The 13,472-nt window shown below is 40.7% G+C and overlaps 1 protein-coding gene across 3 annotated transcripts in view; it reads left to right on the top strand.

Moving 5' to 3' along the window:
- Nucleotides 1-1,335: 1,335 nt before the first annotated feature.
- The window catches only part of CALCRL (calcitonin receptor like receptor), a 69,515-nt gene continuing 57,378 nt past the window's right edge, over nt 1,336-13,472 (top strand). The window contains exons 1-2 of one of the 3 annotated variants that reach the window (XM_008496939.2): nt 1,730-1,963; nt 3,884-3,962. The gene's annotated coding sequence lies outside the window, so the exon portion shown is untranslated. Of the gene's footprint in view, nt 1,964-3,883; nt 3,963-13,472 lie in introns of all 3 variants that reach the window. The other 2 variants (XM_030454503.1, XM_030454504.1) reach the window with 2 other exon arrangements.

Below are 13,472 nucleotides of genomic sequence, written 5' to 3'. Positions count from 1 at the left end.
TAATTGGTCTCAAATAATGTATCCAGGCTCACTTCTGGTGAAATTCCACTATCTGAGGTGACATTGTTTATTTCAGAGTAATTTCCATCACTGTGAAAAATCAGAGCTAATCCCCAGGTTATATCTGTTTACATTGCCTAAAAGCTTAGAGTGCCAGTTCTTAGTTCTTCAGTGATTATAAAATTCAAACATTCTCCTGTTGATGCAAGATCCTAGAAGCACCAACACTCACGTATGCCAAATGAGTATTGAAGTCATACGCCTGCTCTTTTACTGACCCTAGGGTGTGATTTCACAATTCATATTACCCAGTGGCCATATGGATTTAAAGTATTCCTGTCCCTCTTTTCCCTCTTTCTGTTTTTCCTGACCCTTGCTTGGGTTTGGGTTTTTTGTTGGGGTTTTTTGGTTGGTTGGTTGGGTTTGTTGTTTGTTTGTCGGGTTTTTTTTTTCCTTATTGCCCTTGTTGTTATGTTTCTTGGCATTTTCATTTTTGAGGAAAAGGTTTCCAATGGACAGATGAATTCCCTTATCAGTTTCTCAACATGTTCCACGATACGTTTTTGCTAGGAAACTGGATGAGCAACAGGTAGTGAGAAGTAAGCAGAATACTTTCTCTTGTTTCATGAACAAATTACATGGTTGCACCTTTGAGCGTTTACAAAACCTTTGGGAATCTCTTGTGCCCTTCCATAAGGAATACTGATGTTAGAAGTGTCAGCAGTATTTGAGCTTAACCCTCTGTAAATTCCCCATTTTTCAGCAGGGTTGTCATGTGCACGCAGCAGCTGGTGACTGATGTGGAGAGCACAGATTCTGTCTGTAGCACAAGTATCAATGGTCCAAAGAATAAGTGATGAGTTGCTCTCAAAGAAAAATTATAGCCCCTAATACAAAATTCCTTGAAGCTAGCAGGAAAACTGCCATGAATTTTCTTTTGACCTTTGATTTTTATGGCAGTTTTCAAACAGGGCAGTTTGTACTTGTGCTTTCAAACTGCTGGCATTTTAAAAAGAAAATGAAGCCTAGAGTCCTGTGCAGCAGGAATAATATCCATGCTGCCTTTCACTGAAATGCAAGCAGCATTTTGGTTTGTGGGTTGGGTTTGTTTTGTTTGTTTTGATTTTTCCCTTTAAAATTATACACTTTCTTGTATTTGAATATTTGATTCTGACCTTTCCAGCAGTTGTTACATTTCAGGAATAGGAGTACTTCTCTGCGGAGTTTTTCAGCCCGTAGAGTGTGGGACATAGTGCAGTGTCTGGCAGAGGTGGGTCGGGTCAGTCACACTCACAGGAGGAACGCAGCTATTGCATTGTCCCTGAATAGAGATCCACACCGATTTATTTCTCTGGGTCTAGTTCGCAGAGGAGGACGAATCTGACTTGCTCAGTACATGAGAAGACGGGTCCCTTGGTCCCTTGCTTTCCAGCAGGAGTATTTTCCGACTCGTTTCAGCTCTTCTTAGCTTTTGTTCGGGGCGGGGGAGCTGCAGCAGATCCTCGAGCAAGGTGCGGGCGGACCGTCCGGACCGGAGGAGCAATGCTGTCAGGGAGCAGATGGCAACTATCAGGGCTAGGGCAGCCCCTCGCTCCTCTCTAGAACCACCGGAGGAGCCTGGCTTCCCTGGGACATGCCATTTCAGAAAGAAAAGTAACTTAACGCCGGCTGCGGGCGGGGTCGGGGTGATGTAACAGGAAGCTCTGATGTTTCGGCTGCCGCCGCAGCTCCTCGCTTACACTCTGACACGCTCCCGGCGCTGCCCGCAGCAGCGGGCTCGGCATCTCCTCTGCCCCTCCAGCCAGCGGGCTCGGCGACTGGATTATACTCAGCCCGAAGATCGGGATCGCCTCGGACTCTTCATTTGGCCGGCGAGGCAAGGAACTAAACATCTTTCAAATTGAGAAGGGAAATCAAACTGATTGTCTCAAACCATTCTCGAAAAAAAAAAAACCTCAGTGCGGTGAGTACTGACCGACGTGTTTTCATTGTTTTACCTAAGAACAGTATTTTTGTGACATCTGTCTGGACGCATTTATGATTCTCTGTGTGTGTGCATGCTTTTACACCAACCTCAGGGTGCGATGTGTAATCTGCAGGGAGAAAGGGGTGTGAGAGAAAGCTTCGTTTATTTCTGGTCAGCGAAACGCTGGGCTGATTTTATAACTGGTATTGTAATATATGCTTGAGGAAGTAATCAACGATAACGAGATAGAAAGGGTGATAAAAATACCCTAATCACTTAAAAGATTCCGTCTAAAACCTCTGATATTAGCTAACAAATTTCTGTCTTTTCATCTGGAGAGAATTAGAGGCTCATTGGTTTCAAAAGGGTCCTTAAGACTAATTCAGTACAACCGGAGTTCTTTCAGGAGCAGCTGAAGTAGGTGATTAAGTGGTGTAGATTTTCTTACTGAATATTCTTTTAATTTTATTGACTTTATAGTACTGGAAAGAGGTGATACTTGAGATATTTCATTAGGTTTTGTGCTGCAATTACACAACTAAAAAGATAAAGCTTCTGGGTTGTTTGGACTTTCTGTTTGCTTGGGAAAAAGTTAGCTTGAGTTTGAAGCTTGCACGTGTGCCGCGATGTTACTGTTTGAGATTATTCCCACAAGTACTGAATTGATTTATTAGAAAGGTACTTGTCCCCTATTTAATTTCCCTTAGAACTACTGAACAGTGGGAAGTGTGTGATTCTCTGCCTTCCAGTATCAGCTGAGAGACAGCAATGAGTCTTGCCACTTCTTCAGCTTTCCACAACAGATGTGATACTCTCTGTTTTCACAAATGCTGTTGCATTGCTATGATTGCTACCTCTAGTTGTTTGTGCATCTGTGTAAGCAATGGATCTGTAGAGTCGGAAAGGAAATCTTGTTTCTGAAGGATAGCTATGAAATAGCACAGGCTACAAATCACACTTGGAACTGATCTATGATGACTCATTTAGTCATCCTTACATTTTATAGGGGTTGAGATTGAAATAGTAATAAAAATATCTGAGGGTTTTGTTTTTTTTTTTTCTTTTCTCTACCTTAATAGACTTACGCCAGATACTCTGGGGACCAAATCTTGCTGCTCTGACAATTGTGCCAGTGCAGTCTTTCTAGTTATATAGTGTATACTGTGAATCTTTTAATTCATATTCAGTAATAATGCATATAACAGCTCAAACCTGTTCAGATCAGTGGTGTGCTAAAGCTGATTGCTGTGCTGTGAATTTGAGATGCATTGTATCTCGATAAATATGAATAAGATCAGATCTGAATATGTGTTTCCTTTCAAACTACACGTGCTATACAATACTGTCTGAAATTCTCAATTAAAAATTATCTGTATTTTCATAGTATTTAGGTAATCTGCCCAAACTCCACTGTGTATACGAGCAATCCCAAAGTCTTTGTCCAACTTCAAAGATCTTTAGCACAAAAGGCACTTAGTGATAATAAATAAAACAGGTGACATTTCATATAAGAAGTGTTGATGTTGTTTAAATGATCAGTGCAGTAGGAACAGCTGTGTTCAGAGAATTTCAGCTCGATTTTTTAGATTAATGTTTTATGTTCTTCTCAAGCCACTGGTTTAGTTCCTGGTGGTACTGCCTACAAAGGAAGTGTCAGGCATTTATCTGCTTGCAGGTTTGATGCCAGAATCTGCATTATTTGCAAACTTAAGTAAAAGCAGTGGCAGGATAGTGATGTAGAAGAGCGTGACTGCATTTTATAGGGGGCAAAACGAAGTGCCTGAATACATAACATGCATTGCAAGTTCAAGACTTGTGTGATGTATGTCCTGTCAACTTCAAATGTCACTGTACTCTGAATTCCTGATCAGCGAGACTCTTGGTCTCCATTAATGCAGTTTTTGTCCCTTCAAATAGGCTTTCCCTGATACAACACAACTCTTGAAATCTTGGCCTATTCAGAGCCAGCTGGAATTTTTCCCCTGACACTCAAAGGGTAAGATATTTGTAAACAGGGGTATTTTCCTGTTGAAGGAATTATACACTTACCACCCATCTAGTCACCTGTGTTCTACTGTCTGTTGGCAGCTGTTTTTTCCATGACTTCTCTTAATTCTTGAATGCACAAGTTGAAAAACCCAAACTTCATGTCTCATTCTTGGTGACTGATGTCTCACCTGGCTACATGAAGAGGCTCCCAATATAATGACTAACATGGTTTTTTATGCATTCAAGTTAATCACCTGGTTCCAATAACATTCCTCGCATGTGCAAGAGCTGAGTAGGATTTGACCTACACGGGTCCACAAAATACTGCAGATAGATTTTTACCAGCTTGTGGTCATTTTGGAAGAAAATGTTCCTATCAATAACAACACGTACAGTGATATTTAAAATGTGTATATCTAATAGCTTCTATAGAAAGCAGGTTCTATAGAAAATAGCTTCTAGAGCTTCTATAGAAAACAAAAACACGCAGGCTATTTATGAAAGCAGTTGAAGGAATTTCTTGAATGAGAAATCCAAGTTTACAGTTAGGAAAACAAAACAAAAATTCACTGTAAGATGTTGTTCCCATGTGTTCTCAATATGTTTACAGTGTTCTTGGTCTGCTAGCAAAGCTCCTTCTCTGCTTCTGAGTAGCTCTCATTCCTGTAGAGTGTATGGGAACACACAGTATTGGCATTACAACAGTGTTACGGGCACCTCTGTCCTAAAAGCATGTGTAGCTATGGCAGTGGGTGTCATATGAAGTGCTTTCCTTAGTTAAGCCTTACACTTACTGAAAACAGTGTCTTAGTTTCTCATGTCACAGTTCTGTAACTAGGAAATATTTTAAGTCTTTGGTGTAGCAAATTGTCAGACCTCTGGAATTAAATACATCCTTTAAACCACTGTGTCGAGTAAGGAATGAATGCTTCTATTACCAAAACAGATGTGAGTTGACAAACAAATAACTTTCAACAGTAAAATAAGTCTGGAATTGTGTTTGTATATTTGTTTCTGGGAACTAAATGCACAATATACTATATAATACATTATTTCTGTGCACATACGTGCATACATGTGGGCCTCTGTCACACTAGATTTTATTATTCCTAATATGTCAGCTGAAGAGAGAACATGTAAGTTTTTAAAGTGTCTTTCAAATACATTAGTCCTAAACCCCATCCTTTGTTTAGAAAACCACGAGTCATGACTGTTAGTATTTCAAATTGAATACATTTGCATGTTGTTCCTTTTAATATATAGGAGAAAGAGGAGAAAGTTTTCCATGGCTGTTCACAACTCATTTTTTTTCTTTCTTTCTTTTTTTTTTTTTTAACTCATGTTGGCTGTGTTTAACTGATGTTTTCAGTGTAAAAGACTTTCACAAAGAACAGCAGAAATTATCCTGTTACTTACTTGTTATACTAATGGAGAATTCCACAGGCAGAGTGTTATAATATGATCTACTTATTAAAATTGTTTCCATTACAAATTTTGTTCTTAGAGATACTTTTTTCTTCTTGTCCTATTTCAGAATCTGTGCAAAACTGGACAGCTAAACTTCTGCATTTCCAAAGTTTTGCTTTCACAGTTCTCTCTCATGCATATCTGCCTTAGTCTCCCAAGCTTGTTTATACCGTTTACATTTTCCCAGAAAAGTCCTTCTTTTTCTGCCCAGGTTCTGTGCAAACACTTTCAATCATGTGCTGTCCAAAAGAACAGAAGTGATTTATTTAGAGTTGCTTGTGCTTGGAATGATGCATTTGAAATGCATTTAACTGAATGTAATGCATTAAAGAAAGACTTTCCATGACAGAAGCAAAGTACTCACTTCAGGCAAAGAAAGCAGACTCTCAGCTGGTGTAATTTTGCTTGTCACTCTAAAGTTGTTACTTTTTAATATAGCATAGATGCCACCCAAGATTTTACTGACAATTTTGGCCACTGTTAAGCTCTAGCTGACCATTAAGATGCTAACTGATTCTTAGGAAATAAACCAATGCTGGATTTCTGGATTTATGCCTGGATCATGTAGGCCTTATTTAAAAAATATCCCAAACAAAATTAGTGACAGTATTGTTTCATGAAGCTCATACCAGGCTGACTTCCTTTATAAGAACAAGAACAAGGACCTAAACACCGTAATTAGGGACTTTTAAAATTTGATTTTATTATTATGTTCTGTAGATGCTGTGGTATACCACCAGCTGTGTTTAGACTGAATATCTTCTTAGTTCCTAAAAGCTGTATCATATGTTCCACTTTTGATAGTTTTGACCTTGAAAACTTGATGCTTGTATGAGCATAAGGTATCATTCTTTGTATAATCATTTAGATTTTCCCTTAATTTTTTCCTCCCTTAATTACAGTGGTAAAATCTTGTTAATTTTACTAAAGTTTGTAATACTGAAATACTGGCAATGCTGCTAGGGTTCCATTAAAGTAAAGCAAAAGATGTACCAGAACACATTTATCATACCAACACTCATTTGTTTTAGGCTTCTAAAGTATTTTCCATATTAATATTATCAGAAATTAATACAGTTTATCTCCCAATGTTGTGCTCTATATTTATTTCTAGATACAAGTTTTAAAGTGTTGTTTCAGAAATTCAGCTTCAGACCTCCTACTTCTTTCCTCAGTGGCTGCATATATTTACTTACTGTCCTAAATTAAGCAAAAAATATGATATGCTGTGCAAACTTTATTTCTAAGAGGGCACATTTTTGCAGTGATTATCCTGAGATATTCTGAATATCCTGAAATATAATGGGGATGTATGTCCTTTTGTTTCTGTTAGTGAAATCCAGCAGGTGTCACTCTGGGGATTAAGTAGGGAATATTTCACAAATGGATATAAGTTTGTTTGGGATATGAGATGTAGAATTTATTTAGAATATATGCATTCTAACACAGCTTTCCGGAATAATTGCTTTCATCATGAATGCCTTTTTAATTTATTTTTTTTTTATTTACATGATTTATCATGTGCATTCATCTTTGAACATGAAAAATGACATTGTGGTTGGACTAGACAATAAGAAGTTTCACTCACAGGAGTCAATTCTGAATCAGAGAGAGCTGGCAATCAGTTGAATATTTCTTTTATGATTTTAAAGATGCTTTTGTCATCTTTCCTGGGAACTGAAAGTCTTCTTTTTGTCAATGGGAATTCTAGTTGCACAAGTAATGTGTTTTCAGTCATGATGAGTTCAAGGAGGTGCTCTGCCTTAGGCTGCTGCGGGTGAGCATATTTACTGACACTGCCTACATGCTGCTTTCCATTTGAATTAGCTAAAAGTGACATGACATGTGGTTAATCACCCAAAGTTTCACAGTAAAAATACTTGGAAAAGAGAAACTTTTCCACGTTGCACTGAATTGCAATGTACAAGCTCTATTTAAAAAAAAAATTATTTAAAAAAATAAAGGTCTCATTTATTGTTTCTTTAAGGAATGGTAAAACAATGTGTTTGTTGCTTCCTGGTGGGTTTTTACATGAGCATACAACTCCACAGTCTGTAGATTTTTTTGTTGTGGTGAATATGAGCATAACCTAAAAACTTGTGGGTTTCTAGGGGGGAAGTCCTGCTTATTTCCCTTGTCATGTCAGTGCCAGCTGGTCCCAAAACAAGTACCTCAGATGGCAGCTTTGGAAGGCGAGCCACAAATGTATCTCTTTTCAGAGAGAAGTCTGTTTTTATAAATGCATGCAGATATAAATGTATTTTTATATCTACATAATACATCTAAAGATATGTAAGGTTTACACATGTATAGATACATTTTACATATATATACACGTATTTTTTTTTAAATAATCTCATTATAGAACTTGTAGCCTCAGGCCACTTTTAAACAATCCAGTTTCCTTTCTCTCACTTCTTTCTCCTGTTTAAGCCCCCATCCTGTTCCGTTTTTTATTCTATTCAACTTCCTTTCCTGTGATGACTCCCAGTGAGTCACTTTGCCAGGCATTAAGACTCTGGTTTGACACTATTTCCAAAAGCTCATCCTCCACTGCTCATGCAGATGAAATTAACCTCTGCCTTATCCTTCCTCTCAAGGAGAAATGTCTATCTTCACCTGTCTAGTTTTTTGGAAGGGGAAGGTGGGGCTGAGAACCCTTTCCATAAATGTGTATAATTCATCGTCATCTTCCTTGAAGAGACAGATGTGTGAACTGTAACCGAGTGTCAAGTTTGGTAACCTTTATTTCAAATTGATTTAATATGTAGTCGGGAAAAAGTTAGTTCAGGAAAGCCAAAAATTCAGGCTCTTTCCTTAGTGCTATTCAAGTATTCTCTGTATGGGCACCCTTCTGGATTCTTAATGTTTTATTAAATGTGGTTTTTATTCATCATAAAACACTGAAGGTCACAGGATGGTGCCTTTTTTTCTAGGCAGCTAGCAGCAATCGGAAAAAGCTCATGCTTAACACTAAGTGGGTACTTAAACCAGGAACAAATTTAGTCTTTCATGTGGTTAGGGGCATGTTAGTGTAGTGTGTGGCTTTGGGTTCTTTTTTGGTGAGTTTTTGGGGTTTTTTGTTTTCCTCGGTTTCCCCCCTCTTTTTTCCCCCCCTCCCCCCCCCCCCTTTTCCCCCCCTTTTCCCCCCTTCTCCCCTCCCTTTTTCCTCCCCCTTTTTCCCTCTCCTTTTTCCCTCTCCTTTTTCCCTCTCCTTTTTCCCTCTCCTTTTTCCCTCTCCTTTTTCCCTCTCCTTTTTCCCTCTCCTTTTCCCCCCTCTTTTTGCCCCCTCTTTTCCCCCCTCTTTTCCCCCTCTTTTCCCCCCTCTTTTCCCCCCTCTTTTTCCCCCCTCTTTTTCCCCCTCTTTTCCCCCTCTTTTCCCCCTCTTTTTCCCCCCTCTTTTTCCCCCCTCTTTTCCCCCCTCTTTTTCCCCTCTTTTCCCCCTCTTTTTCCCCCCTCTTTTTCCCCCCTCTTTTTCCCCCCTCTTTTTCCCCCTCTTTTCCCCCCTCTTTTCCCCCCTCTTTTCCCCCCTCTTTTCCCCCCTCTTTTCCCCCTCTTTTCCCCCTCTTTTCCCCCTCTTTTCCCCCTCTTTTCCCCCTCTTTTCCCCCCTCTTTTTCCCCCCTCTTTTCCCCCTCTTTTTCCCCCCCTCTTTTTCCCCCCTCTTTTTCCCCCTCTTTTTCCCCCTCTTTTCCCCCTCTTTTTCCCCCCTCTTTTCCCCCTCTTTTCCCCCCTCTTTTCCCCCTCTTTTCCCCCTCTTTTCCCCCCTCTTTTCCCCCTCTTTTCCCCCCTCTTTTTCCCCCCTCTTTTTCCCCCTCTTTTTCCCCCCTCTTTTTCCCCCCTCTTTTTCCCCCTCTTTTTCCCCCCTCTTTTCCCCCCTCTTTTTCCCCCCTCTTTTCCCCCCTCTTTTCCCCCCTCTTTTTCCCCCCTCTTTTTCCCCCCTCTTTTCCCCCCTCTTTTCCCCCCTCTTTTCCCCCCTCTTTTCCCCCCTCTTTTCCCCCCTCTTTTCCCCCCTCTTTTCCCCCTCTTTTCCCCCTCTTTTCCCCCCTCTTTTTCCCCCCTCTTTTTCCCCCCTCTTTTTCCCCCTCTTTTTCCCCCCTCTTTTTCCCCCCTCTTTTTCCCCCTCTTTTCCCCCCTCTTTTCCCCCCTCTTTTCCCCCCTCTTTTCCCCCCTCTTTTCCCCCCCTCTTTTCCCCCTCTTTTCCCCCCCTCTTTTCCCCCCTCTTTTTCCCCCCTCTTTTTCCCCCCCTCTTTTTCCCCCCTCTTTTTCCCCCCTCTTTTTCCCCCCGCTTTTCCCCCCGCTTTTCCCCCCGCTTTTCCCCCCGCTTTTCCCCCCCGCTTTTCCCCCGCTTTCGCCCCGCTTTCCCCCCCCCCTTTTTCCCCTTTCTTTTCCCCTTTCTTTTCCCCTTTCTTTTCCCCTTTCTTCTTTTCCCCTTTCTTCTTTTCCCCTTTCTTCTTTTCCCCTTTCTTCTTTTCCCCTTTCTTTTCCCCTTTCTTTTCCCCTTTCTTTTCCCCTTTCTTTTCCCCTTTCTTTTCCCCTTTCTTTTCCCCTTTCTTTTCCCTTTTTCCTGCAACTGTTGTAATTGGAAGATTCAGCAGTTCTCTCAGGACTACAATCATTGGGTATTAATTTCTGTTCATTTAAATCTATGTTTAGTTTCTGGAATGGAAATCCTTACTTTCTGACAAAAAGAAAGTGATTTGACCAATCGTCACATCCTGACAATGCTGTTCTTTGTTTGGGAAAGTTACAGGAGGGTCTTACAAGAGCCATTTCTACTCTACATGCTGGATCTCTAGCTCATGATTTCAGGAAAACTGGGCAGGAAAACAACATTCAGATGTTTCTAAGCTTTTAGCATGAACCACGGGCATAGCTGCTGGGCATAGGGTTTTTTCTGTTTGTTTTGGGGTTTTCTGTTTGTTTCTTTTTGGCTCTCCCACTTATTTCAGAAGAGATTATACAAGTTGAGTTTCTTCTCTGGAGAAGATCCCTCTTCTAAACAATAGGTGTGCAATTCAAGGGTAGAATTCAGCCAGCGTAGTTTAACTGGACACTTTTTTTTTTTTTTAATGTATTTATTGTATTTAGAGCTACAGAGATAAAATAGCCTGCTGACATGCTAAGCTTTTCCTGGACTCACATTACAGCCCAGTGAAGGGCATGGCAGTAATTCAGGGCTTGTTGGAAGGCTGGCAGGATACCTGCACTGTCTGTGTAGGGGCACTGGAGCAGGAGAGCATGTCAGTATATACTGATGTAGATTAAATTAGGATTGTACAGTTCAAGTCACCAGAACACAGATTCAAAGCAGATTTTAGGGACCAGTTGCAATGAGCTTTCTAGGTCATATTGGGCAAAGGTATAAAAGGTACTGTTGAAATTCATTTTGTCCAATGAAGACAGAGTGGCATGATAGACAGTTATTTGCAATAAGCCAGCTTTCTCAGGGAATGCTTATTTGCTAAACCAGGTGTTCAAAAGTATCTTTATAGCATGCAGGAATGTGGAGCTTAGTTTTGTTTGATTTTATTTTTTACCCCTTAGGTTTCCTAGATTTATATTTTTAAATATTTACAGCTTTTAAGCAGGACAGTTCTCCAACTCTGCCTTCTGTGAGCAGTGAGAATCAGACAATGAAGTTGGGTGGCAAGGAAGTTAAAATGATGGCAGGAATGACAACTGCACAAAGAAGAAAAATCAAAACCTCAAAATGTAGTTCCCATAGGAAAGTAAATTTGAACAAATCAGTAAACTGAATGATGTTGCCTTCAGCATGACCTTCTAATGGCAGAGACAAAGCTGAGTCAGTTATCCTGTGGTCGATCAAAACCCATTTATTTACATACTAAACTGAAGTGTTCCTTTAGATGGTGAGAAATCTGTGTTTGGAGATATGTGTATGACATGAATTCACAGTAGGGTTGCTAAATTAATTGGGTATTCAGTATTTAGATTTGGCAACAAGAGCAGATACTGGGTTTCAGAACGTGATCCAGTTAAGATGCCAGTAAGTGTAACTGCAGTGCTAAGTTAGCTCCTCGTTCCTCACACAGAATGAAGGTGAAACATCCAGTTGTCACACAAGGAAGATGCTTCTTACCACATCTCTTCTTAATCTTTGGAAAGCAAGAGTTCCTATTTCTGCTACCGTGCTAACTTAAAAGGTACTGACTGTAAGAGTCCATGATTTAAACCTCTCAGAATTTAAACCTGCGATTCTCCTTTTTTATTCTCATTCTTGTCATCTGTTGCCCATCCTAGGTAAACTGACTGTCCTGTCTTCTCAATATTTACAAATCCTTCAGGCTTGTGTAGGTAAACAGTTTCACTAGTCTTCTAGTCATGCGAAGACGTGGGGCTGTTCTGTAAGGCTCCACGTCCAGCTAATTAGCTCATCTCAGCGCGGCGGCGGTTCCTCTCGGCCCTTTCTTCCCCTATCCCCGCCTCGGGGCCTCCCGCCTCTCGGAGGCGGCTCCACGCCCCGGCAGCCCCCATGGCCCTCTGCAACAGAGACACCAAGCTGGAGAACACTGGAGCAGAGCTGAAGGATGGGCAGCCCCACTACGAGGGAGCCGTGGTCATCCTCGACGCCGGGGCGCAGTACGGGAAGGTGATCAACCGCCGGGTGCGCGAGCTCTTCGTCCAGTCTGAGATCTTCCCCCTGGAGACTCCAGCCTTTGCCATCAAGGAGCAAGGCTTCAGAGCTATCATCATATCTGGAGGACCAAACTCTGTGTATGCAGAAGATGCACCCTGGTTCGACCCTGCCATATTTACAATAGGAAAACCAGCTCTTGGGATCTGCTATGGCATGCAGGCCTGACTTGGTGATCCTGCAGTGATCTAGTAGCTGTATTCCTTATGTTTTTTTAAGGGTTGGACTCGATGATCTCTGAGGTCCCTTCCAACCCAGCCAATTCTATGATTCTATGATTCTAATAGCTCACTAAAAACTTCTCTCAGCATCAGGGTCTTTCTCTCACCTCTGTTATGTGCCCTGATCTGTGCACGTGCAGTCCCACATTACATTGGTTCCTTTGCTGCCATGCATCCGCTATTAAAAAAAAACAACAAAAAACTGCTGAGTGAGAGTAATAGACAGGAACAATGGGCTATTACAGGATGTTCAAGACAGGGTCATTACAGTATATTTTCTTGTGCAATCTTGTTATGAACAAGCTTCGTATTTACTGGCTTGTTTCATTTGTCAGCACCCTCTTATTAGTCTTGTAAGGCTATGAGCTGCATGTCTTGTTCAAAAGTTCAGTTTGATGAAATACAAGTTTTACCCAATAGGCCTGTGGAAATCTTTTCAGAATTGATAGTAATATTCAGTATTTATTCATCATTATTGTTAATGAGAAAAAGAGGCAGGCAGTTTTTCACTATTGAACTGCAAATTAGCTCTAGTGTACTTAGCAAAATGAAATCACAGAAGCTTATAATGAGCTGTTGAATTGGGAAGTCTAGATAGATAATTTTGAAGTAAATATTTTGCTTTTGAAGTTGGAAAAGAAAAGGTTTTATTTACAGTGCTGCTTTTTGACATACAGGGTATTTTTCCCTAGTTTTCAACACCTGGAATCCAAAGGGTTGGTTTGATATAAAGTGTGGAAATAAGAAATGGCACCTACTGGGCCTTCTAAACAACTGTGGACTGGTTCTGTGATGTGTGATTACATGAGCAATTCTTTAGCTGAAGGACACCCACTAATGGGCACAGCTGCAAACATTTAAGAAATTTTCCAGCTAATGTGGAAGAAGGAGTTCAAGCAAGTGAATGCAGTCAAATTTGGGATTGGGATCCAGGAATTGGTCGAATAGACTAGAAACCAGTCCACGGGGATTTGGGATGCTGATGAAAACTGCATATGTTTTCAGCATTGGATGAAAATGTCTCAATCTTTAATCAAGGCACATAATTTTCTTAGATGTGAAAATGGTCTTGTTTGTGTTCTTGGAATAAACACAGACTAATTTCGAATACTGGGCTATATTTGTGTAATGGAGTCTAAGGAATGGAAAACTAAGGGTACTGTAGGTCAACAC

This window comes from Calypte anna, chromosome 7 (assembly GCF_003957555.1).
Source record: "Calypte anna isolate BGI_N300 chromosome 7, bCalAnn1_v1.p, whole genome shotgun sequence".
NCBI lineage: Eukaryota > Metazoa > Chordata > Aves > Apodiformes > Trochilidae > Calypte > Calypte anna.
The sequence above is the reverse complement of the archived record's forward strand: the minus strand, read 5'-3'. Positions and strand labels throughout refer to the sequence as shown.